The sequence below is a fragment of the Rousettus aegyptiacus genome, unplaced genomic scaffold (genome assembly GCF_014176215.1).
Source record: "Rousettus aegyptiacus isolate mRouAeg1 unplaced genomic scaffold, mRouAeg1.p scaffold_m13_p_6, whole genome shotgun sequence".
Lineage (NCBI taxonomy): Eukaryota > Metazoa > Chordata > Mammalia > Chiroptera > Pteropodidae > Rousettus > Rousettus aegyptiacus.
Genome location: NW_023416309.1, coordinates 63,094,365 through 63,122,007, shown reverse-complemented (window position 1 = coordinate 63,122,007; position 27,643 = coordinate 63,094,365). Strand labels below are relative to the sequence as shown.

The window sequence follows — 27,643 nt, the reverse complement described above, 5'->3', positions numbered from 1 at the left end:
ACCTCAAAAGAAGGCCCACCTCACCCTCTTCGAGGATGCAGAATGAGGAGTTTCTGAAAACTGCTGCACTCAATCCAGCTACCCTACTGCCTGATGATGACCCTCGTCAAACCCTGCATGACTGCTTTGAGGTTCTAAAGAACGTCAACTGCACCAGACCTGACAGACAGCCCTTGGCTGAATCTGAATGCTACTTTATTCACAGATGAAAGTAGCTTCGTCTCAGAAGGAGTCAAGTATACCAGGGCTGCAGTGGTTACCACTGAAACTGTCATCTGGGCACTAAGCCCTAAGCCATGGAACTTCAGCTCAGCAGGCTGAACTGGTAGCAGTGACTCAAGCTCAGCGGTGGGGTGAAAACAAGACTGTTAACATCTACTTAGGATGGACTGAAGCCTTCCCCACCAAGCAGGAGACCACTAAGATAGTAGCAAAGAAATTAGTCTTAGAAATAGTGCCTCGATTTGGCCTGCCCATAACACTGGGGTCTGGCAACAGCCTGGCGTTTATCGCCCAGACCAGCCAATCTCTAGCAAAGGTGTTAAGGATCAATTGGAAATTACATTGCATTTATAGGCCTCAGAGTTCAGAGCAAGTAGAAAGAATGAATAGAACCTTAAAAAAGACCTTAACTAAGTTCAAACTGGAAACTGGCAAAAACCAGGTAAGCCTCCTTCACTTCACCCTATTAAGGGCATGGTGCACCCCTACTGTAAGGGAATCACACCCTATTGTAAGATAATCACATCTTATGAAATAATGTTTGGTCACTGCTTAAAGTCTTTGCAAGCTCTCTCTCTCTCTTGCATGGCAAGAGGCCCACCAACTGGTCTCTGCCACCAGAACAACTTCTCAGTCTCCTGTCCAGCCATACAACCACGCTCCAGGTGATTGGATCTGGGTGAGAAAGGTACAGCCTGCTTCTCTTGAGCCCTGCTGGGATGGACCTTTCCCTGTCATTCTCACAACACCCACCGTGATCAAGGTAGCTGGACACCATCATTGGATTCACTATACCAGAATCAAGGCTACGCCTCCACCTGTTGTGGTGCAATCAAATCCAAGACCCATGGAGCCAATTGAGATGAATTGTGAGCCTTTATTAGCCGGCTGGCGACTGACTCTCTACTACGCAGGATTAGAGGAGATCAGCCCCAAGCTCCCAAAGAGGCAGTTTATATGGCCATCAGCACATCCCTGAGCAGATCACCACACCCTGGTTAACAGTTGGCCATTCATTAGCATATCCTTGATCAGATTACCCTGGTTAACAGCATCTCCTTGATCAGATTACCACACCCTGGTTAACAGAATCAGAAGTAAATATTTAATACTGGCTTACTGGAAAATTGTCCACCCATAACACACCACAGACATCAGAACAATGGACCCTGTGTCAGACAGAGGACCCACTAAAAATAAGACCATCTTAATTTTCTCCATCCTAAATCTGGAAGAGATTCTCAAGAAGCCAAAGATTAAGAAAGACTCAGGCTGCTGTGTTCTCAGTTATGCTGAATAAAATTCAGCAAAAAGAAAAGGGGGATATGTTGTGAGATGCTTGCAGTCATGGGAGGATGCCTGGTGCTTGGAGCAACAAGGTCACACTACAGGGAGAGCGCACATGCCTTAACCTATTCTGGGACTTCTTGCTCTAGGCACAAGGATAAGAAGAGGGAGTAGCTGATAACACGGTGATGGCCTTGAGGCTGAATTTGGGAGTTGACTGTAATCTGTAATTACTAATTTGATTGTAACTAATAATAATAACAAAAGCCAGCTTTGTGAGAGAGAGAATAAAAAGCCATGAAGACAGGGCTGGGGAAGCTAGCATTACCATTGATCCCCTCTCCCTTATCCACGTTAGTTAATGCATTTCCAGACTCCGACTCTTCTTTCTAACCATCTCCTCAACAAAGAATCAGTGATATCAAAGATAGAAATCTAGAAATAAATCAGAAGGAAGAAAAGAGAAACCAAAGAATGAAAAATAATGAAAGAGAAATTCAAAACTAGCTAATTCCATCAGGAGAGGAAACATAAGAATAATGCAGGGACTAGAAAGTATTTTCAGGCAAATAGTTGATGAGAGTTTCCCAAATCTAAGGAATGAGTGGGAGCTTGGAATTTAAGACATCAGCAGAACACCCAATTATCTCAATTCAAAAAGGCCTTCACTGAGACACAGTGTATTAAAATTATCAAAAATCAAAGATGAAGAATTCTCAGAGCAGCCAGAGAGAAGTGAATGGTAATCTATAAGGGAAACTCCATTAGATTATCCTCAGACTTTTCAGCGCAAACCTTACAAGACAGAAGGAATGGAATCAAATATTTAAATTATTAAGTAAAAGAAACCACCAGCCTAAAATAATGTATCCTGCTAAGCTCTCCTTTAGATATGAAGGAGAAATTAAGACCATTCCAGACATACAAAAATTGAGGGAATTCTCCACTACAAGTCCTGTACTACAGGAAATACTGAAAGGGGTAAGCACACCTAAAACAAAAAGACAAAAAATATATACATAATTAGGAGTATCATGCAAATAGAAGCAGAGGAATGCAATCCTTACTAAGAATGGGGTGTTATTAGCATAAATAATAAGAAAATTGCTATAGCAGACAGTAATGAAAGTTCAGCATACATAGGGAAAAAGTGACATAACAATGACTGAAAAAAAGAGGATTCAAAGATTCAGATTCACAAAGGGGAAAGGAGATAAGGCAAGTGCAGGAAAAAAGGGTTAATTGTATACATATAACTATCCTTTATCTATTTGTAGTGGTAACCACACACAGAAGATTCGGAACTGAAGTATATAACATAAAACAGAAGAACCACAGGGAAAACACATAAAAGCCAACCAAAATAAAGAAAACAGAAACACAAGGACAAGGAAGCAATGGAAACACTGAGCTACCAGAAAGCAAAAGATAAAAGGGCTGTAAGAAGACCTCATATTTCAATAATCACCCTAAATGTAAATGGACTAAATACACCAATAAAAAGGTGCAGAGTTGCAGAATGGAACAACAACAACAACAACAACAACAACAAAACCCAAGCATATGCTGCCTCCAGGAGACACATCTCAGCTCCAAAGACAAATACAGACTCAAAGCGAAGGGATAGAAAACGTTATATCAAGCAAATGGCATTCAGAGAAAAGTGAGAGTAGTGGTACTGATGTCAGACAAAATAGACTTAAAAATAAAAAAAGGTAAATAAAGATACTGAGTGACACTTCATAACGATAAAGGGAATCATGCACCAAGAAGACATAACACTTATTTATTAATATCTTTGCTCCCAATCAGGGAGCCCCAAAATATGTAACATGATTACTATTAAAACTAAAGAGAGAAACAGACCAAAACACTATCGTATTAGGGGACCTAAATACCCCACTTTCAGATATGGACAGATCATCTAAACAGAAAATCAATAAGGAAATAACATCCTTAAACGACACTTAGACTAACTAGACATAATTGACATTTACAGAACCTTCCATCCCAAAACAGGTGCTTATACATTCTTCTCTAGTGCACACGGAATGTTCGCAAGAATTGAACACATACTGAGACACAGAGATAGCCTCAACAAATTTAAGAGGGTTGAAATCATACCAACCATATTCTCTGATCATAATGCTTTGAAACTTGAGATCAACTGCAGAAAGAAATTAGGAAGAACCACAAATACATGGATATAAACAACATGCTACTGAAGAAGAATTGGGTCAGAGAAGAAATAAAAAGAGAGATCAAGAGATACATAGAAACAAATGATAATGAAGTAAAACATATCAAAACTTTTGAGACATGGCAAAAGCGGTCATAAGAGGAAAGTTCATATCATTACAGGCCTACCTCCAAAAACTAGAACTAGCCCAAATAAACATCCTAACACTCATCTTAAAAAACTAGAAAAGGAAGAACAAATGAAGCCTAAAGTCAGCATAAAAAAAGAAATAATCAAAATTAAAGAAGAAATAAGTGAAATGAAAAACAAACAATAGAAAAAATAAATGCAACAAAAAGGTGTTTCTTTGAGAAGTTTAATAAAATTGACAAACTCCTTGCTAGCCTCACTAAAGAAAAAAGAGAAAGGGCACAAATAAACAAATACAGAGATGAAAGAGAGGAAATTACAACAGACACCACAGAATTACAAAGGATCATTCAAGAATACTATGAAAAAGTATATAACACCTAATTTAATAATCTAGAAGAAATGGATCAATACTTAGAAAAATACAACCTTCCTAGACTGAATCAAGAAGGACTGAAAAATCTAAATAGACTGATCAGCAGTACTGAAATTGAAACAATCATCAAAATCCTACCAAAAAGTAAAAGTCCAGGACTAGATGGCTTAACCAGTGAATTCTACCAAACATTCAAAAAACATTTAATACCTATGCTCCTCAAACTCTTCCAAAAAAATTAAAGAGGAGGCAATACTTCCGAACACATTTTATGAGGCCAATATTACTCTGATACCGCCCCCCCCAAAAAAAAAAACTACAGACCAATATCTCTCATGAACACAAATGCAAAAGTCCTAAATAAGATACTAGCAAACCGAATACAGCAACATATTAAAAAGATTATACGCCAGGATCAAGTGGGCTTCATCCCAGAGGCATAGGGATGGTTCAACATATGCAAATCAATTAATGTAATATGCCCATATAAACAAGTTAAAAAATAAGAATCATATGTCAGATCAATAAATGCAGAAAAAGCCTTTGACATGATACAGCATCTATTTATGATCAAAACACTTAACAAAATAGGTATAGAAGGAAAGTACCATAACATAATGAAGGCCATATACAACAAACCCTCAGCCAACATTATACTTAATGGTGAAAAACTAAAAACCTTCCCTCTAAGATCAGGAACAAGGCCAGGCTGCCCACTATCACCACTGTTATTCAATATCTTTGGAGGTTCTAGAGTGCAATCAGACAAAAGAAAGATATAAAAGGCATCCAAATAGGAAGTGAAAAAGTCATACTGTCGCTATTTGCAGGTGACATGATTCTCTATATAGAAATTCCTAAAGGCTCCACAAGAACACTACTAGAAACAATAAGCAAATACAGTAAAGTCTCTGGATACAAAATTAACATTCAAAAATCTATAGCTTTCCTGTACTCTAATCATGAAGCATCAGAAAAAGAAGTGGAAAAAATTATTCCTTTTGCAATTGCAACAAAAAGAATAAAATACAAAACAACTGAAGGACCTATATAATGAAAACTATAAGACCCTATTAAAAGAAATCGAAGAAGATACAAAGAAATGGAAAGATATTCTGTGTTCTTGTATTGGAAGAATCAATATAGTTAAAATGACCATATTACTTAAAGCATTATACAGATTTAATGCAATCTCCATCAAAATCTCATCAGCATTTTTTAAAGAAATAGAACAAAAAATCATCAGATTTGTATGAAAGCACAAAAGACCCCAAAGTGCCAAAGCCATCCTGAGAAAAAAGAACGAGGCCGGAGGCATCACTCTGCCCAACTTCAAATTATACTACAAAGCAACCATAATCAAAACAGCATGATATTGGCTAAACAGATACAAGGACCAGTGGAACAGAATTGAGAGTCCAGAAGTAAACCCATATTTATAGGGGCAAATAATTTTTGACAAAGAAGCCAAAAACATACAGTGGAGAAAAGAAAGCCTCTTTAATAAATGGTGCTTGGAAAACTGGAAGGCCACCTGCAAAAGAATGAAACTAGACTCTTGTCTATTATCACACACAAAAATTAACTTAAAATAGACTAAGGACCTAAATATAAGACCTGAAACAATAAAATGCATAGAAGAAAAATAAGAAATAAACTCAAGAACCTTGGACTTAAAGGGGATTTTATGAATTTGGTCCCAAAAGTAAGGAAAGTAAAAGCTAAAATAAATGAATGGAACTACATCAAAAACTAAATAGCTTCTGTTCAGCAAAAGAAATCATCAACAAGCTAAAGAGACAACCATCCAAATAGGAAAATATATTTACAAGCAACACCTTTGATAAGGGCCTAATATCCAGAATATACAAAGAACTCATACGACTAAACAACGACAACAACAACAACAACAACAACAACAAAAACAACAAAAAACAAATGATCTAATCAAAAAATGAGCAGAAGACCTGAACAGATACTTCTCCCTATAGGACATACAAATGGCCAACAAATATATGAAAAGATGTTCAACATCGCTAGCTATTAGGGAAATGCAAATCAAAACCACAATGAGATGCCATCTTACACCTGTTAGAATAGCTATAATCAACAGGACAAGTAATAACGAATGTTGGAGAAGATGAGAAAAAGGAACCTTCTTACACTGCTGGTGGGACTGCAAATTGGTACAGCCACTATGGAAAAAAGTATGGAGGTTCCTCACAAAACTAAGAATTGATCTACTATATGATCCAGCAATCTCTCTCCTGGGTATTTACCCCAAAGACTTGAAAACCAGATCCAAAAAGATATTTGCGAACCGATGTTCATAGAAGCACTATTCACAGTGGCCAGACATGGAAGCAACCAATGTGTCCTACCACAGATGATTGGCTAAAGAAGCTATGGTACATATATACAATGGTATATTACTCAGCCTTACTACCATTTGTGACAACCTGGATGGACCTTGAGATAATCATGCTAAGTGAAATATGCCAGACAAAGTTAATCACATGATATATGTGGGATATAAACCTAAAAGCAACAAATGAGGACACACAAACAGAGACTCATGTACATGCACTATAGGCTTGTGTTTACCAGAGGACTATAGACTAGTGGTTACTAGTGAGGTGGGCGAGGGGGAAAGCAGACAGGGTAAAGGGGGTCAAATATAGGGTTGAGGGGGAGGGTGAAGTGGGTAAAGGGGATCAAATAAATGGTAGCTGAAGGAAATTAGACTTTGGTGGTAAATACACAATAGAATATACAGATGTCAAATGATAATGTACACCTGAAAATGATATAATTGTATTAACCAATGTTACCCCAATAAACTTAATTAAAAAAAAAAGAAAATGAAAGACAAAGAAAAATGTTGAAATCAACAAAATAAAATGGCACATACGTGTAGGGGAAGAACAATTTTAATGACTGTGAATTTCTAACCAGGAACTATAGAGGCAAGTGGCATATTTTTCAATTACTAAAGAAAAGAAAAGAACTGTCAGTTTGAAATTTTACATTTAGTGGAAAGGACTGTTAGAAATAAAGGTAAATGAAGGTGTTCTCAGGTGGAGGAAAACTAAGGAAATTTGTTACTGGCTGATCTGCTATAAAGGAATGCTAAAGTAAGTTCTTTGTACTTTCTTATCAGCAGGGAAATGATACCAGAAGAAAGTGGCACATCAGGGATAATAAGCAAGATAAATAGTAAATATCTCGGTACATGTAATAGGCTACTCTCCTCTTGAGTTCTTTAAGGTCGAAAGCAAAAACAATTGCATTGTGTCCAAGGTTTTTTCAATGTATATACATGTAGTATATGAGAAAACTATGACATAATGTGGGGTAGGGCAAAAGGATCCATATGGTTATAAGATTTCTAAATTTCACTTAGGTGGTAAAGTATTGATTTTAATTGGACTGTAAAAATTTAAATATATAAACTATAATTTTCAAAGTAATCACCTAAACCAATGTATTTAAAGAGGTGTAGTAAAAAAATATATACTTGGTCAATTAAAATAGAAATATAAAAATATTCAAATAACTCAGAGATGAGATTTGGAAAAACGCAGTAAGGAAAAGCAGAGGACAAAACATATACAACAAATAATACAATGGTAAACCAAAATTCAGATATACCAGTAATTACTTTAAATGGAAATGGCCTAAACTAACCAACTAAAAGATGAAAATTGTCACAACAAATACTGCAAGATTCCACTTATATAAAGATTTAAATAAACACATGAAACATGACCAAACTATATGTGGTTTATAAGAAAGTAATTTCAATTAGAATGATATAGGTAGTTATAAGTAAAAGGATGAAAAATGATATAGCATGGAAACAGTAATCAAAATTATGCTGGAGTGGATAAACTTCAAAGTAAAGAATAAAAGAATAAAGAGGAACATTAATAATGATAAAATTGTCAGTTTACCAAGAAGACACAAAATTCCTAAATGTATGTATACCTAACAAAAGAGATTCAAAATACCTGGAATAAAAAAGAGCAGAATTAAGGAGAAACAAACAAATCCATAAATACAAATGGTGATTTCAATACTCCTCTATTGTAACGGATTTAACTAGGAGAAAGAAAGTTAGGAAGTAGTCAAAGAATTGAACACCATCACTAACTAAATAGATATAATTGAAAATTATAGAGCTTTACTGAGCAAAAGCATAACATACATTATTTTCAAGTACACATGGAACATTCACTAAGACAGACATTTTATGTGACATAACACATATCTTTACAAATTTAAAATAATTTAAATCATACAAGATATCATCTCTGAACATAATTATGAAACTAGAAATTAGTCACAGAAAGATAACTAGGAAATACCCAAATACTTGGAAATTAAATAATATATTTCAAAATAACTTCTTGATCAGATAAAAAATATGCTTACCAATAGGAAATATTAAGGCAAATATTTTCATGCTTTGAATTAAATGAAAAATGAAAATATATCAAAATTTGTGAGATGGAGCTAAAGCAGTGTTTCTTGGGAAATTTTTAGTATTAAATGATTATATTAGGGAAAAAAAGAGCCTCAAGTCAAAAATCTAAGATTCTATAATAAGAAATTGAAGAAAAAGGGTAAAATAAATCCTAAGTATGCAGAAGGAAGAAAACAATAAAAGTGAGAGCATTAAATGATGATATCAAAAAGAGAAAAAAATAGACCAAAAAAATCTGATATTTGAAAATTGATAATCCTTTAGTAAGATTACAAGAAAAAAGATAGAATTTACCAATATCAGGAATGAAAGACTGGACATCACTACAGATCAGACATTATGAATATTATTGTGAAATATTATGAACAACTCTATAGACATAATTTCAACAACTTAATGAAATCGACTATTTCCTTGAATGTCAAAACCCTCAAAATTCACCTAAGATGAAATAGATAACCTGGATAGGTTTATAATTATTAAAGTAATAGAATTCATAGTTAAAAGACTTCCAATATACTTCTAAGATGTAAAGGTCTTAAAGGTCGTTACTCTCATTCTTACAGGAAGAAAGTGTTGAAAAACCCTTGAAAATCAACAATTTTCTTTGGCTCCATCAGAGAACAAGGTTGCAAGACAAACTGCCACCCCAAAAGCTGGAGCAAGGCTCATCTAGAGAGACCGGGCTGAGATCTGATTACCTGGAGCAGAAGCCTCTGGAATTATAAATTGGTAGAAACACTTAGTCGATCTGACCAATTGCTGGTGGCTGAGTCTGGACTAGTATGAGAGTGAGAAACTATTTGGGATTGCAGGTTGGGTCCAGCACTCAACACTTTTGTGGGCTTTATCTCCAGGGATCCTAACAAGTACTCAAAATGAAAATCTCAGAGAAGATCTGATGTCTCTGTGGGAGCTGGGATAGAGTAACCATTCTGAAATATACACAGTGCTTTCTTTATAAAGAAGCCCATAGTATAGGGGAAAAACCTGCCAGAAAATACCTCTAAGTGGAGGGACAATCCTCACACTCCAGCTCTTGTCTATCCTTCCTGTTTCAGGTAAGTGGGAAAACTCCAAAATAATGGCCCAGAGCTTCAAGGGAATACGTTGGGGAAACTGTAGCTCAGGAGAAGAATAGAGAGGTAGGGGGAAAACACCACTGGAGAAACATTTGTGAATATCACAGGCTTAAGGCATAGACCAACTAAAATATTCAGATATAATAAGAAGATTATAGAATGTCCCTCTCCCCCACACCTTATCACAACACTGACATGGCTCAAATATAGTAACAGTGAATTACAGGTGAAGGAGATCTGAAGAGCAGTACTTAGGGAAATGAGAAGCCAAGAGGAGAGAAAAAAAAAACAAGAAAACTACAATAATTTGAATAATCTGATATCTATATCTGCAGCAAACATCAAACATAGCCCCAATCCAAGCTGTACTAACATAACTCCTCACTATAAAGGCATATTTTCTTCAGTTCCTGTTTTCTGATAAAACATATCCAGCTTTCAACAACAAAAAAATTTATAAGAAATTCTAAAACAGCAAGGAAAAAAACAATTTTAAGAGATAAAGCAATAATCAGAACCAGGCTCAGATATGACAGTTATTGACATTATCAGACAGGGAATTTAAAATTAATATGATTAATATGTTTAGGGCTCTAATGGAAAAAGTAGACAGCATACAAAAACATATGAGTAAAATAAACAGGGAGAGGAACACTCCAAGAAAGTGTCACAAGAAAATGTCACTATTAAGACGTGCTTTTTTATTTTTAACATTTACTTGTGACTCACTAATTCAAAAACACTAATTCAAAAAGATATATGCACCTCTATGTTCACTATAGTATTATTTACAATAGCCAAGATATGGAAACAAATTAAGTGTCCATTGATAGAGCAGATAAAGATGTACCTATAGACATGCAGCAATTAAAAAGAATGAAATCTTGTCATTTGCGACAACATGGATGAACCTAGAGGGTTTATGCTAAGTGAAAAAAGTCAGAGAAAGACAAATGCTATATGGTTTTCCTTATATGTGGACTCTAAACAAAGCAAAACAAATAAAACGAAACAAAAAAGAACCAGACTTATAGAAACAGAGACCAAAGAGATAGTTGCCAGAAGGAAGGGAGTAGGGGGATGGGTAAAAAATGTGAAGGGGAATACAGTAAATAACATTGGGATAAGTTTGCATGGTGGCAGATGATTTCTAGAATTAGTGAGGTGACCACATTGTAAGGTATAAAGTGTAAAATCACTATATTGTACAACTGAAACTAATATAGATAATATAATGTTGAACACCAACAAAAACTTAAACAATTGAAAAATATTTTTAAAAAACCCTGAAACAAACAAATAAAAATGTCTTTGATGAGCTCATCAGCAGAGGTGACACAGTTGAGAAATCAGTGAGATTAGGTTAGTAGAAACTTCCTAAACTGAAATGCAAAGAGGAAAAATAAAAGAATGAAAAAGAAAACCCCAAACAGAAAAAGACATTGAAGAATTCATTGTGAGACAATTTCAAAAGCTGTAACATATGCATAATTAAAATACTAGAAGAAAAAAAAGAGAATGAAGCAGAAGAAATTGTTGAAGTAATAATGGTTAATATCTTTCAAAAATCAATGACAATAAAACACATATGCAGGAATCTCAGAAATCATTAAGCACGATAAATACAAAAAAAAAGCAACAACTACAATATCATATTTAAAATGTAAAAAATTTAACAAAAACTCTGGAAAGAATTCAGAGGGAGAAAATTCTTTAATTAAAGAGGAGCAAGAATGTAAGTATTGGAATAAGGAATGAGAAAAATTACAGCTGACTTCTTGTCAAAATCCATGCAAGCAAGAGAGTGGATTTAAATATTTAAGACAATGAATAACCAAAACCAACCAAACAAACAAACAAAAACAAACCTTGAATTTTATATTCAAGGAAACTATTTTTCAAAAGTGAAGAAAAAAGACTTTGCAAAATTTACTCAAAATGGATCAAAGACATAAATACGACTTAAACAATAAATTTTATCAAAGAAAACATAGATACTAAACTCATAGACCTTGGTTTTAGATAAGATTTTATGAATTTGACCTCAAAGGACAAGGAAGTAAAAGCAAAAATAAACAATTTGGAATATAGATAGATAGATAGATAGATAGATAGATAGATAGATAGATAGATATAAGATAGATAGATAGATAGATAGATAGATAGATAGATAGATAGATAGATAGATAGAGTCTGCACAGCAAAAGAAACCATCAACCAAATAAAAAGGCAATCAACTGAATGGGAGAAGATATTTGCAAATAATACCTCTGCTAACGGCCTAATATCCAAAATACACAAAGAACTCATACAACTCAACAATAATAATGAATAATCCTATTTAAAAAATGGTCAGAGGACCCGAACAAACACTTCTCCCAAGACATGTAAACACCAACAGACATATGAAAAGATGCTCAACTTCACTAGCTATTAGGAAAATTCAAATCAAAACCACAGTGAGATGCTTACTACCTCACATTTGTTCGAATGGCTATCAACAGGAGAAATAATAACAAGTGTTGGAGTGGTTGCGGGGAAAAGGAACTCTCATACACAGTTGGTGGGGTTGTAAATTAGCACAGCCACTACGGAAAACAGTATAAAGTTTTCTCAAAAAAAATAAGAATAGAATTGCCATATGACCCAGCAATCTCTCTTCTGGGTATCTAGCCCCCAAATTTAAAAACATTTATCTGTAAAGATATATGCACCTCAATGTTCATTGTAGTATTATTCACTGTGGCCAAGACATGGAAACATCTGAAGCATCCTTTGAATTTATTATAACCAATAGAATGTGGCAGCGGTGATGCTATATCACTTCTATTATTTGTTACATAAGACTGTAACTTCTCTCTTGCCAGCCAACTATCTCTTGGCTTTGATGGAGGAAACTAGTATATTGTGAGCAGCTATATGGAGTGGCCCACATAGTAAGGAACCGAGACCAACAGCCAGCAAGAAATTAAGGCCCTCAGTCCAATGACCCATACGGAACTAAATTCTGCCAATAACCACATGACCTTGGAAGTAGATCCGTCTGTGACAGATGAAATTGCAGCCTGGTGACAGACTATGAAGCAGAAAGCCCTGATAAGCTGTGGCCAGAGAAACTGAGATAATAAGTATGTGTTATTCTAAGCTAATAAATTTGTGGTTACTTGTTTTGCAGCAATAGATAACTAATACAGACTATGAATTCAGAAAATTTCTGATAATTACAGTTTGAAATATTTCTTTTCCTTGATTGCAAACCACCATGTGTATCCGATGATTCACAAACTGGTTCTCTGTCCACCACATTTTTTCTCATATAAAAGTGAGAAATTTGTTCTTTTTCTCTACAATTTGGAGTTGTTTCTCAAGTTTTCATTTAAATAGCTCTATTGTGTATAATATCTGTATTTGTCTCTGCTGCTTATAGTGTGAAATTCAATTGCTGAATTTCAATTTTAGATTCTTTGAAATCTTTCCTAATCCACCTATTTCCTTATACATCTCATTTTGTCTTTTTGCTTTCTGTACTATGCCTTCTTCCATATTTGTGAGGATGAGAAGCATTTTCCCGAGTTTCAGAATATAACTTTCAAAAGCATTATAGCAGATTGTTTGGTGCTAAACTCCCACCCTCTCAGTCTACTTTCTGATGATAGCTGTGACTATAGCAAACAACTCAGTGTGAACTTTGACTCACATCATACTTAGAACATTTTTTCCCAAACATGCCCTGCACATTTTTTGCCCTCTATTTTGGGGTTTCCCTGACATCATAGATTGCAGCCCACTGTCTAGCTGCTCTAGTACACAGGCACCATCACAATCTGGAAGTGCCCCAGACAGCAGCTCTATCAGGACCAATGGGTAATGACCTCTCCTGGGGGCCTTCGGAGAGACAACTGGGAGAAACATTCTACAGGCCCCTTTCATAGGATCAGGTTCCAGTTGTCTTCAGCCTTTCCTTCTTTTATCATTCTTGGCTTAAGTCTATTTGGGCTGCTATAACAAACTAACACAGACTTGGTGGCTTAAATGACAAATATTTATTTCTCATAGTTCTGGAGGCTGAGGATTTTAGGCTCAAGGTGATGGCAGATTCAGCATCTGGGGAGCATTCACTTCCTGGTTCATAGATGGCCATCTTCTAGTTGTATTCTCACATGGTAGAAGTGACCAGAGTGCTCTGTGTGGTCTCTTTTATAAGGGCACTAATCCCATTCATGAGTGCACCAACCTATACCCTAATCATCTTACCTCCGTCATTGATTAGGATTCAGTATATGAATTTTGGGGGAATGCAAACATTCAGTCTACAGCAACTTTCCCAGGGGACTCCTTTCTACTCTGAGATTTTCTTCAAGTGAATTACCTATATGCACATTCTTGCTTAGACTCTGCTTTTAGTGGTATTTCAAGCCAAGTTTATTTTCCCTTTTTAATACCAGGAGAGAGTTTCTAGTCTATTACTCTGAAGAATTTGCCAATAATTTGAATGTCTTTGAAGCAATTTTTTGCCTAGACATTCCACATAATAGTCCAGCCTGAATGACACTTTCCTTTTGGTCTTGTGAGACCCTAAGCAGAAAATCTAGCTCTTACCACCCAGACTTTCGACCAACAGAACTGTGTTGTTTTCAGCCACTAAATTTGTGGTACCTGGCTTTCTCACTGGTTATGCATCATAGGAGCAGGCTAGGAGATAAAACCTGTACTCAGTTGAACAGTTCTCCCAAACTTATATCCTCCTCAGAACCTCAGGATATGCCCTTATTTGGAAATGAGATCATTGTGGATATAATTAGTTAAGATGGCATCATATGGAAATAAAGTGGACCCTTAATCCACCATGATTGGTGTCCCTATAAGACGAGAAGAGACAGACACAGAAACATGAGAAAGTGCCATGTGAAGAGAAAGGCAGAGTTTGGAGTGAAACGTCCACAAGCCAAGGAACACCAAAGATTTCTAGCAGTATCAAAACCTTAGAGAAAGGCATGGAACAAGATGCTCCCCTAAAACCCTGAGAGAGAGAGAGCACAAACCTGTCTACATCTTCATTTCAGAAATCTAGCCCTTAGAATTGTGAAAGAATAAATTTCTATTGTTAAAAGCCACCTAGTTTGTGGTACTTGGTTACAAAAGCCCTAGGAAACTAATATGGGACTTAAGTGTCTTTCTGCTCCGTATAGGTAGGTGGTCTTTGTTTCATAAATCAAAGCCTTAGCATTCCATTAAGTAAAGCCTGGGATGTATTTTTCCTAATCCAGCCTTATATGCTAATGGACTGTCTATCATTCTGAGGTCCTCTTGAGATTGTGGGTTTTTTATCTTCACCTGTGTGTTCATGAAGATTTCAGTGGGAGGTTAGAAAAACCCACTAGACACTGTAATGTAGCATGATCATTCTATCATTATTTTTAATGCATATTTTTAAAACCTACTGCAAATCTTTTCTAGAACCAGGTGAGGTATTAAGTAATTAATTATCAAGGTAATAAATATTGACAGAAGGTAAGAAAGTCCTTCAATACATTGTATAAACTTTGGCTATGGGGCTTTGCAGGTTTAAAAGGCTGGTTTCAGAAAGGACAGGCATAAACTAATCAATTTCCCTTTGATCTCAGAAAGGGAATAAAATAATTTATGATTGTCAAGTGGTATCATTTAGAATAACATACTCTCAGCATCACAAAGTGGTCAAGGAGAGGAAATTGAAAAGACTGATTAGAGAAATCAGTACCAGCTAAGATGGCAAGTTTATGAAATGCGGTGCTACGTAGGACTTCTCACCCATCAGGCAAAGGAGATAAAGTACCTAGGCATTGCTCTGGGAACCCAGCTCCTGTTCTCCAGCCTGTTCCCAATCTGTTTTACTAAAGAATGTAATTGGCTTTGAGTTTATATTTTAAATATAAATGTAATGCATGCACATGATAAGAAGTTCAAACTATGGAAAGCAACAAGCTTTTCTCCCAACTCTAATGCTCTGACATCTGTCTCTACCTCTGTTTTCCGTGTCCCTAGAGTTCTAGCCTTTCTTTTGAGCTTTCCTGTCAAGAGCCCATGCCACTGTTCTGCACTAATATTCATGGAAAATCCTTGGAAAGATTATTTCTGAGCAGATGGGTGGATAAAAGGTGATGGGAATGAACTGAGGGGCGCATGCCAGGAAAGGAGAGGAAGAATAGACAAATATTTCAATGAGTTGGTAGTAGGAGAGAACAAAGAAAGAGAGGTGCAGAGAAAATAACTATGATTTGTTTAGCAAACACCCTAGATGATTTCTTTTTCTACCAGGATAAGAAAAGGATTTATTTATCCCCCTGTATCTTATAAATTATTTGATATCTAAGTTACAGTGGAAATGAAAAGAACATTCAAGTAATTTGACTAAAATATACTCAATTTAAAGCAAATTAAGCCTGCACCTTTAAAGACAGTTTACTAAATCCTATCTGACTGTAAAGAGTAGCCTCAAGCTTTTAACATTTTGAGTATGGTATTTTCAAAGTTTCAAGGTAAATGTAAATGACATGCTGGTTTCCATTATATCTCCTTTGCTGCCATCTAGTGACAATTTTAAGTAATGTAAAGAAGTGAAACAAGCCCAGTGTCCCAGAACAATGAATTCTTGTGTGACTGAGTACTTCAATTTCCTTTGTCCACAAAGTGCCCTCATTGGGTTAGAGTATTTCTTATTGAGCCTAGGGACTTAATCTGCTGATCTGCATCAGTGTCGACACTTAACTTCCTAAAAAGCACTTAGTAAATATGCTTCTGGATCCTGCACAAAGTGAGGGAATCTGATCACTGAAAATGAAAATCTGACCCAACTACAGTAAGGCAAAAAGCCATGAGGACATCATGAAAAATAAATCCATCACTGAAAAAAAAAAAGCATGATATGTTTACATTGTAGGTCAATGTCTTACTGTAATGAACAAGTCTTTTCTGTGAAAATGTGCTGACATGTGCGTACATTATTTCATATTTTTGGTATTATATCTTTGGGACCAATTCTTAGCTTAATTTCTAGGTCAAAAATTAAATGCATATATATATATATTATATATAATATATATATATATTAGATAATGCTGAATTATCCTCTGTAGAAGTTCCAATATTTTTGTATTCCCAACAGCAATGTATGAGCTGGTTCTCCACAACATTGCCTACTGAGTAGGGTTTATACTTTTGGATAATATTCTGATTGGTAAGAAACCATAGATCCTTGTGCTTTTACTTTACTTCTCATTATTATTGTTTCAGTCAAGGTCCAGCTAGGAGAAGAAAAAGCAGACCAATTATTTTAATAGAGTAAACTAAATACTGGTAAAATGTTAAACACATTTTACCAGTATTTAGTTTATGGACGAAATAGGAAAAAAAAAGAAAAAAGAAAAAAGAAAGAAAAAAAACCCCACAAAAACAAAACGATATGGCGTGTCAGAGATAGTAAGTCTAATTAACTATATTAAAACATCTCATATTTTGGGATATATAAACTTTGGTTTTCTAACTGAACCCTAACTTCTCTCCATGATTGTTTGCCCCCAAATCATCGTATTGGCCCCGATTGGACTCATCTGTTCAAATTCTGTCATTTAGCCTTTTAATCCCACTGAATAGCTGGATTCTTATGTCCTAAGGCAGGGGTTCCCAAACGCTGGGCTGCAGATTGGTACTGGTCCATGCTCTGTTAGGAATGGGGCTACACAAAGGAGGTGAGTGGCAGATGAGTGAGTGAAGTTTCATCTGATTTGCAGCCGCTTCCCAGTGCCTCAGGTCCACCTCAGATCACCCACTAGGCATTGGATTCTCATAGGAGCACTGATCCCTGGTGCCAAAAAGGCTGGGGACTGCTGTCCAAGGTAACCTGTTTAGATTGCTTTGAACATAAGAATATAACTGGAGAGGAGGGTTGCTCTATGGAACCTAAGAAAGATATTAATCTCGAAAGCTTCATTTAAATCAGTATGACTGTCTCAAATTCCTAAATTAAAAAAAATATATATGTCTTAGAGTTCTCTTGACAAATTAGGAAGCACAGTAGCACATTCAATCTTTTCTATTCTCTTGGAGGTCCTTGCTCATTGCAGAATTTATTTAGTCTTGCACATGATACACATGTATGTTGAAAGAATTAAGTAATTAATGAAAGAACAAATGTGCAAAATGATATCAAACTTTAAGGAATCAGATTCTCATGGTTTGAAAGGACTGAAAGGATACTTATCTCTCTCCCCTCTAAATTATATGACTGTTTTTTAATGACCCCAATTCTTTTATGCTCTTTGAATTCTAAAATACATACACAGTGTATATGGTTTTAGAAAACTAATGCCATTTCCAACTTTTAAATGATCCCAAACTGTTTTCCCCTTCAAACCTGGATCATATTAAGAATTTTGCAAGCTTTTAACACATACATACATTTTTTAAAATATCAATTTTGTGCAGGTTGGCAAGAGGTTCAGAAACTATCCAACCTTTCCACTATGGGAAGTGGAAGCATAATCACACAACAGCTGTTAGAGGCATCACTTTTGCTTACAAATGACCAGAACTCTTTGCTTCTCACCTGATTACAACAGTGCTGGGAAATGTAGGGGAGCACTTGGATCTTTTGTTCACTGGACATCTCTTTCTTCCACATATAACATACTCATTTTCCCTCCAGGGAAGACAACCCCAACATCCATACAGTCACTTCCTTAGATGCTCTTCCTTTAAACAAAATTGTAATGATTCTAGGCAACAGTGCCACTTATACTTGGTTTTACTACAAGAAATGCAACTAAGAATTGTGTTTCTGTAGTTATATTTTCCCATCTTTCAGCAGCAACATTTTTCAATTTCAAGGTCAACTTCTTGGAGGCCTCTCAGAACAGATATTGGTCAAAGCAGAATGAGCAGTTACAGAGCAGTTTGGAGCTGCTGTCAGTGTGGGACCAGGAGAGAAGATTCGAGACCCAAGGCAGAAGATGAAACTTTTTAAATCCAATTAGCCAATTGGCTCTATTCTAGTGTAGTTTTTCTTCTAGCAACATGGTTCTCACTGGATAATTATCTTTTAACCTGTGCTTTAAAAACCTTCGTGCATCCTATCTTATCAAACTGTTCCTTAAGGTTGATATTTAGGGCTCTCGTGGAGGCCCATTCCAGCCTTATATTCCACAACTCTCTTAGATAAAACTGGAATGTCAATAAGGCAACTACTTGTTGCAGTTCTGAGATTCTTCTGCCCTTTGCAGCTTCTATTTTATTATGTAGCTCTGCCTCTCCTCTCCTTTCTTCCTCCACTCTCCTTTCCCACCAGTTACAGAACCTTTACATCCTTAAAAATCTAGTCCAGGTGTAGCAAGCTGATAAGAAGGGTTGTGCCTTTTAAATTTAGATTTCTGGTTTCTCTTGAAAAATTAAGAGCTGGCATATCTGGGTCTGAATCTCTGCGTGACAACTGGCTAAAACTGAGTCAGGGTTATCCTTTTAGATGGGCAGGGACACTCCAGCTTACAGCACATTTCACTCATTTACATTGACTACCTGCCCTCTACAACCTTTTGGGTTTCTAGTATAAATGTCATCCCTTTCAAGACACCTTTTTTCTTCATTATACCAGATGTAAATTCTTCCAATTTGAAAATCACACTATATATTCGTCACGTGTTTTAAAATTGTTTTAAAAATGTAATTTAGCTTTTTTTTTCTACCAGTTTTTTATACATAGCCAGTGCTCAATAGCTATTTACTTCCTCAGCAAAATAAAATCACTTTGCCTTCCTAATGTGGGGAATAGTTAGTTTGTGGCTATGTACTTCCACTTTAAAGAGGTAGTCCCATTACCTTTCAAAATAGTTCATACGGGTTCTTAAATTTCACTTAGAAACTTATTAGATGGCTCCTCCCTTTATAGGTACCCCTTTCTCTCCAAAAGAACTTACCTTTAAATTTATGGGAATAACAATTTTGCTACTGACAATTTCAGATTTTATTCAATAGTGTCTCTGCCTCTGGCAACTTAATCAGTAAATTCTGAACAATGTCCCAGGCTCTATTGCTAAGCTCACTACCTGCATTAATTTCTTCATTCAAGCCCCTCCACAACTCAACCATAGCTATCTTCTCCAATTTAGCGAAGAACAAAATTTCGAGTTGCCCAGTTGCTAGGTAATCAAGATGCAAACCTAAGTAGATAGACCAAAGAGCCCAAAATCTTTATCATTAAATCCTGTCTACCCTTATCAAAGATTAATATTACATATGTATCTGATTTAGACACCACTTTATGTAAGCACATCATTGCAGCAGTGGTTCTCAAAGTTATGTCCTGGACCAGCATATCACCATTACCTAGGAACTTGTTAGAAATGTAAATTATCTGGCTACAGCCCAGACAGATCTATTGAATAAGCAATTACAAGAGTGGGCTCAGAAAGCAGTTTTAACAAGCCTTCCAGGTGATTCCGATGCAAGCTGAAATTGAAAAACACTGGGTCAAAGGTCCCTCTGTACTCTCATTTGTTTATAGTTTTCCAATTCCTCTACTTGACTACCCACTTAACCTAAGTCCCTTTAAGCTAAGGCTGCCTTGATCAGTTTCAAGGATTTTTTAACAACATATCTTACTCATTGGTGTAGGGGGGAAGAAATTTTATCAGTACTTAAAAAAAAGAAGACCCTGGAGCTCCTCTTATTAAACATCCAGAGATTGTGTAAGAAAAACAAAAGGATTCAGTTTGGTAAACCTGAGTTATGGTAGAAATTCAGCAGAATATTGAGGGTCAGCATATTTTCATACAAAAGTATACTCGAAGAAGCAGAACCTACCAGACTCACAATCTACTATTACTCAATCTCTAGTAGTGGAACATTTCCATTAATTCATTAATTTAAAGCAGCTGTGATTTTTCTATCTCCAAAGATGCTCATAAAGGAGCATAAAGCTGCAGTGCTATATGTTACCACAGGCTACCACGTTACTCCCAGTTTTAGGGCTCTAAGAAAAGCATACCACAGTCAAACTGGGAATACATCAAAATCTAAAGAGTATATGCTTTATTTTTATAGAGAACACAGAAGTCTATTCAGGACCCTGTGGTTGCTGTCAAAATTGAAAAACTCATCAAATTTAAGAAAGTGGTATTGTTCTTGGTTAGAAGTTACTCCAGACACAAAATTGCTATAAATATCTTCAAAATGGCCCACAGCCACGCCCTTGCTACAAAGTGATTTGGCTTTAACAGGACACTTGCTACATGGTCAAATATGAAGTCTTTTGTAAAAGATAATCACAATTGCCTCATACTCAAAAAACACTTTCTGGATATCCTGCTGGATGAAACTGTTGTCAACAAAGCCATCTTCTGTGACCCTGCACTCAGTACAAGGCCAGGAGGGAGCAAAGTTCAAGTATGAGGAAATGAAAAACAGGAAAAACAAGTGATTTTTCCAAAGCTGTAATTTTAGATGCTGCCTAAATCATTAAAACAATTTTCCAGGAAAAAAATAAACAGAATATTCCATTTTTTAATTTTTATGAATAACTGTCATTAATACAACAGAAACTAGTATAATTATAAAAAATACAAAATAATCAGAATGTTAGTATTCAATAGAAATCAAAACCTGAGCTGAAAGCTTGTCAGAATGTCTGACAAAAAACTGTTCTGATAGAAGCTAAGAAATATGTTTGCTAGACTTTGTAAATAATTCATATAACTCAAAAAAGGTTAAGTGACTTTTGCCATTGCCAAACATTTAACACAACCAGGGTTACTTAAAGCTCTCAAAGTGGGAGTCAGGGAGGTATGTAAATTGTAGATTTTTAATTAGCAAGTTGAGATGTTTTGGTAAAATATGGTTTAATTATTTATTCATGTACAGCTAATAGTCTAGCCAGTTTATCAGAGCATAAGAGAATGCCAAAAGCAGTCAAAGACATGGGGATGGATCAACATAAACCCATCCCAACTTCTGGAAAGTGTAATACCATAACAAAGAACAGTACTCGCAGGAACAGACGTGGTCTAATTCAGTTTTCACTTTGACTTCTAGAGTATCTCTAAGAACTCGGTGAAATATGGAAATTCTACTCCTTTAATTAACAAATGTCTATAAACAGAAGGAAAGAAACAAAAGAAAGCTAATGTAGTTATCGGTCTTGATTAAAAATCTGTTAACATGAATACATTTTAATATGCTGAACCTTGAATCATACTTACAAATCAATGATTACTATACTATAAAACTTTACACACATAAAATTTCATCTATCATATAACTCCAAAACCAATGGAATTCCTTTTCCTTTTATTTACTCCTTCAACAGAAAGTCGTAAAACCGAGTAGTCATTGGGATTCCTGCACTTGTACACATGTCATCAAACAAAATTGTTTTTGTCAAAATGATGTAAGAAGCTATTTCAAATGAAGTGAAGGCTCTTATATTTTCTCAAAACATATTTTTAGTTCTTTGTACTCCAGGTTACATAAAAAAGAAATGAGGACAGCTGGACTCATGTAATTTCTTTCAGCCCGATGGCAATAAACTCCCAAAGTCTCCATGCTAGGAAAGGATACAGTATTTAAGTGCTCTATTATAAAGTTATCTCCAGCTGTAAAAGAAACAGCTTTTGCTTTTACAAAAGAAGACTGAAGCAGCGCCCTTTACTTAGCGGAGACCAGCCACTGACTTCCTTCCTGTACCAGCTTTCCAAGACGATACTAAATGAGTTTTTGCCCTAATATTTTTGCCCCGGGTTCTGTGAGGCTTCTCTTCTTTGTGCACCTTCATGTGCTGCCTAAGATGAGAACTCTGGCTGAAGCATTTGCCACATTCACTGCACTGGTAGGGCTTCTCTCCAGTGTGGGTTCTCTGATGTTGAATAAGGTGGGAACTCTGGCTGAAACATCGGCCACATTCATCACACTGATAGGGCTTTTCTCCAGTATGAATTCTCTGGTGCTGAATGAGATTTGAACTCTGTTTAAACCTTTCTCCACATTCATCACATTTATAGGGCTTTTCCCCAGTATGGATACGCCGATGCTGAATGAGATTAGAACTCTGAAAGAAACTTTTCCCACAATCAACACATTTATGGGATTTCTTTCCAGTATGGATCTTCTGGTGTTGAAAAAGAGTTGAGCTCTGACTGAAACTCTTTTCACATTCAGTACATTTATAGGGCTTCTCATCCAAGCTTCTTCTCAGTCTACTCAAGCTTGAGTCAAACCGAATGGTCATTCCCCATTTCTGCCGCTGCCGGCTTGTTTTGCGCTGGTTCTCAGAGGTTCTTCCTTGGCTGGAGCTCCGAGAAATACCTCCTTTAGGTTTTCCTAACCGCATGGTTAACAGCCAAATGTTGAGTCTATTCTTTTCTTATGAACGAATGTTTTGTTTCTTAGAGCTACACAGCTCAAAATTTTCTGGGTGTAGAAAAAAAAATTATAAGTGATTTGTTAACTATTCAACTTTATAACTCTTTAGATTTATCAAAATTGCATCCATGCCGAAATTAAACATATATTCAATACGTATGAAAACAGATAATTCTGAGGAAAAATGTTTGCAAAATAATTCTAATTCCAGAGTTTAAACTTAATAAATATCAAATAAACATTATTATGTTTTAATATCTACTCCCATGTTAAACTTCTGAAACTGAATTAAAAAAACAAAGGTGGCAAGTAGAACACACAATAAACGGGAGACATTAAGTTTACATGCAAAAATAGGCTAGAATTTTTTAAAATATCCAAATGCTGCAAAAATTCAAAATTTAAAATATATTAATTTCATTTACTTACATATGTTATCTAAAATAGTGGCTATAAACAAAGAAACAAATCGCAAACTCTAAATAGGTGAAAACATAGAAGCTGGGTTATAAAAATAATAAAATTATTGGAACTATTTTCCACATTATTTGTCAGAAGTAGACCTTAAAATGGGAATAATTACTCTGGGTCTCTGCATACAAGCTTATAAAGCAAATAACTGAAAACACAAATTACATCTTTGTTTGCCATTTCTTTATCTTCCTGTATAACCGAAACGTCAGGCCTGACAGTGCTGAGGAATTAATGTGGATACTGAATAATTATATCTGCTATAATTATGGTATCAGAAAGAGCACACTGCTTACACTACAAAATTCCTTAACTTTAGTAAATATTTACAGAACATTTATCAAAAGTATCAAAAGTAAACATTTGTTAGGTCTATAGTGCTCGTGTTCAAAAAAAATAGCTGTAATAGTACTTATTATAATAGTACTTACACACTGAAAAAACATTTATTTTTTTTAAAGTATAAGTCAGATCTAGTAAGAAACGCAGAAACTATCTAATCCACCTAGAACACTACAAATGAGGAAATCATACCAACAGATAGCTTGTATGCTAGACGCCGTGCTATTTTGATTCTCATTAACAGAGTTGGAAATTATCTCAATTTTTACGGCTAAGAAAAGGCAGACATACTTCGGCCAGGTTCCCAACCCCTAGCAACCTGACCCCAGAGCCTAATCTCTTAGTGGCAGAACTGATGTGACACAACTTCCAACGCCAAGTCCAGCTCTGAGCCCAATGCCCAGCATCAATACACGCAGGTGCTGTTATCAAAGTAAACTTGAGGGCTAGGAGCCGCTTGTCATGCGAACATGGGTAACAGGAACGTGTATGTTTTTCATACATAAAATTGGATGACAATAAAGATACTCCATCATCAGGGATTAGAAGTTTAAATGAGTCAACATCTGTTTGTTAACAAACAGCGTTTGTTAAATGCTTAGTCTCAAAATGCGCCACCGGAAGGCATAAGGAGCAGCGCACGGCCCGACCCGTCCGCCTCTTGCACCAACTGCTGGGGCTCCCCTTAAGGCCTCTGCCATCCCTAGGCCTCCAACGGCTGCTCTTCACGGGCCGGGTCCCGCCGCTCCCACCGCCATAGCCCTCAGGCCCAGCCCATCGCCCTCCGAGCGGCAGGGGTAGCGGAGGCCGAGGCCACACCCACCATCTCGACGCCAGGGTCTGGGTTGCCCCTTTACCGCCAGCTCGCGCAGTCTGGCTTCTGAGCACTTGGCCCAATAACCCGGGCCGACTACTCACCGCGCCGTGGGTCGCCGACCTGGCTCCCTCGCTCGGGGAGCCTCGCGTCGCCGGAAGTAGGGGCCGCGCCGGTTGTCCGCGCCGCATCGGTCGCTCTAGGAACATGGCGGAGAGAGCCTCTATGATCCTGAGCCCCCTGGAGGAAAGAAATTTCGTTGGTGGTTTTCTACACCAGCCTCTCAGAAGGCGTCCTGTGGCCCCCTCCCTTGGTGGCGGAGGAGAGGCCTAAGGGGCTGCCAACCGCAGCCAGTGTCCATCAGGACTTTTGGACTGCAACACCAGCCTCCCCAACTGGAGACTTAATTCTTTCTACAAATATCGATCACTTACTAATTTTAAAGAGGCACTTTACCCTCCACTCCCATCCCCATCTCTTTTTAACCCGTTTCCTGTTTAGGAGAAGAAGTACAGCTCGCTGCCAGCATTAATTTTATGTAAACGCGCTCTTTGAGATTGAAGCAAATCTGACAGTTTTTCAATGTGAAAATAAAGTATAAAAATGGTTCTGGAGTTATTTCTAAACAGAACTTGTCTCTAACCCTAATGTAGCAGAAATATATACATACATCGGATTTATCAAATAAATCTTCTGGTAACTATTTGAGAATGATGTTACCATCACCTATAAGAATGTTGTTTTCTAGGATTTGACATTTTCAGCAATTGAGAAGTACACTACTCAAAATAATGCTGTGAATAGAACGATGTCATTTGTTTCCAAAGACTATCTATAGACTAGAGTGATGCGAAAGTAATAATGAAAGCAAAGTATTTCATGGCAAACTTTGGGGGTAAGGTTAGGACTCTATCCTGCAAGTTATCTAGGGCTAAATGCTGCAGCCAAAAGTGCCACCTGTAAGTATTCTTGGGGCAAACAGGAAATGAGTTAATGATCTCTCTTAACTTGCAAGATCCTCCCCCTCAGCCAAGCTCCTCTAAGTGCCCTTATTCCCCTGTGGAACTCCCCAACTTCATGGCTTCAAATACTATCCTCATGTGCTGAAGACTTCCAAATTGGTAACTCCAGTTCAACCCTGAGATGTAATATTATTGATATCCAGCTTTTATATTCAGCTGATTACTCAGCATCATTTGCATGTGTGATGGGCACGTCAACTTAACACACCCCCAAAGGAACTTCTGATATTCACCTAACTTGTTCCTTTAACAGTCTTCATTCCAGCAACTGACGACAAGTCTATCTTTCCAGTTGATCAGGTCAAAAATCTTGATGTCATTGTTGACTCTCTTTCACCCTAAACCCAAATCCAATCCATCACAATTCTGTTAGTTCTATCTTCAATATATATCCAGAACTGAGCTACTTTCAACACCTCCACTGCTATAACCTCCAGCAAGCTGCTGTCATCTCCTGCCTGCATTATTGCATTGGTTTCCTCACTGTTCTCCCCACAGTCTACTCACAGCCCCAGAGGGATCCACTTAAAACTGAAGTCATTCATTTTGTTCAAAACCTTCATAGATTTCTTATATCATTAGAACCAAAGCCCCCGACTTCACAGTGGCCAACAGAGCTATCATGATCTGTTTCTTTCTTTTTTCTTGTTAAAGACTTTTTATTAAAATATAGCTAACATACAATATTACATTAGGTTCAGGTCCACATCATAGTTATTCAACATTCATACCTAAAGAAGTGATCACCATAAGTCTAGAAACCATCTAACACCATGGAATATTATCACAATATTATTGAATATATTACCTATGCTGTACACTACATCCCCATGACTTGTTTTATACCTGAAAGTTTGAAACTTATTCCTCTTCACCTCCACCCACTTTTTGATTTTTCAATTACAGTTGACATTCAATATCATTTTAATTAGTTTCAGGTGTATAGTATAGTGGTTAGACATTTATATAATTTTTGGAGTGATCCCCCGGTCTAGTATCCACCTGGTACTATGTATAGTTATTACAATATTATTGACTGTATTCCCTATGCTGTACTTCAAACTCTGTGACTGTTTTGTAACTATCCATTTGTATTTCTTAATCTCTTCACTTTTTTTCACCCAGCGCCCCAATACGCCTCCCATCTGAGAATCAACATTTTGTTTTCTATATCTATGAATCTGTTTTTGGTTTAGTTTAGTTTATTCTTTAGATTCTACATATAAGTGAGATCATATGGTATTTGCCTTTCTCTGTCTGGCTTATTTTTTCCCCTCAGCTTTATTGAAATATAATAGACAATTAGTTGCCCATATCTATGTTGTACAATTCAATGAGATTTTTTTCAATTATAAATGGCATACAATAATATATCAGTTTCAGTTGTATAGCATAGTGATTTGAGCTCAAGTGACCACCCCAATAAATCTAGTACTCCTCTTCCCTCTTACATATTTATTCCAACATCATTGACTATTTTCCCTATGCTATATTTTATATCTTCATGACTATTTTGTAACTATTCATTTGTATTTCTTAACTCCTTTTCCCTTTTACACCATCTTCCCCAACTCCCCCTCTTGTCTAGTAGCCCTCAAAATATTCTCTGTATCTATGAATTTTTTTCTGTGTTTGTTGTTATTGTTGTCTATTTTGTTCTTTAGATGCCACATGTACATGAAATCATGTGGTATTTGTCTTTCTCTATCTGACTTACTTAATTCAGTGCAATACCAACTAGGTCCATCAGTCCATCAAGGCAATATCTTTTTCCATCTCCTTTCCTTTAGTCTGTGTGTGTTTTTTAATCTAAAGTTAGTCTCTTG

General features: G+C 36.4%; 1 non-coding gene across 1 annotated transcript; it reads right to left on the bottom strand.

The window, feature by feature from the left end:
- Positions 1–20,829: 20,829 nt before the first annotated feature.
- On the bottom strand, positions 20,830–25,162 carry LOC107506759. The gene is made up of 2 exons (XR_004951502.1): positions 24,900–25,162; positions 20,830–23,216 (listed from the first exon to the last, which is right to left on the bottom strand). It is a non-coding gene; the product is annotated as an uncharacterized LOC107506759 (transcript).
- Positions 25,163–27,643: the final 2,481 nt, after the last annotated feature.